The following is a 727-nucleotide window of genomic DNA, read 5'->3' as shown; positions in this document are numbered from 1 at the left end:
GGAGGTACAATTTCCAACTAGGTTTTCAGTGCAAATGACAGGACGTTAAAGCGGTACTAGGATAGAAACTGACAAACCAGAGTAAGTGTTTCTCCTGCAACCCGATCCCTTTGTGCTGGATGGACGAACGTCTCTCCACATGCTCAGTTCTGAGAGATAATTGTGTGTGAAAGCTTTCCTTCAGCTACCTTAAAGGAACAAAAAGTTTATTTTGAATTGCAAACTCCACTCCATACATATATATGGGGATGTACAAGCTCCAACTCGGTTTTAAGTGAAAATGGCTGGAAATTTTAAGCGGCACTAGGATAGAGTCTGAGAGATCAGAGTAAGTGCTTCTCTTGTAACCCGTTCCCGTTGTGCTAGATGAATGAACGTCTCTCCACATACTCAGTTATGAGAGATAAGTGTGTGTGAAAGCCGTCCTTAATCTACCTTGAAGGGAACACAAAGTTTCTTTTCAGTTGCAAACTCTACTCCATACATATATATGGGGAGGTACAAGTTCCAACTCGGTTTTACAGTGAAAACGGCAGCAATTTCAAACTGGCACTACGAAACTGAATGAGAAACCAGAGTAAGTGTTTCACCTGCTTCCCGTTCCTTTTGTGCTTGATGAACGAACGTCTCACCACATGCTCAGTTCTGAGAGATAAGTACGTGTGAAAGCCCTCCCTCAACTAGCTTGAAGGGAACACAAAGTTTTTTTGAGTTGCATACTCTAATC

This window comes from Vicugna pacos, chromosome 20 (assembly GCF_048564905.1).
Source record: "Vicugna pacos chromosome 20, VicPac4, whole genome shotgun sequence".
Classification (NCBI taxonomy): domain Eukaryota; kingdom Metazoa; phylum Chordata; class Mammalia; order Artiodactyla; family Camelidae; genus Vicugna; species Vicugna pacos.
The sequence above is the reverse complement of the archived record's forward strand: the minus strand, read 5'-3'. Positions refer to the sequence as shown.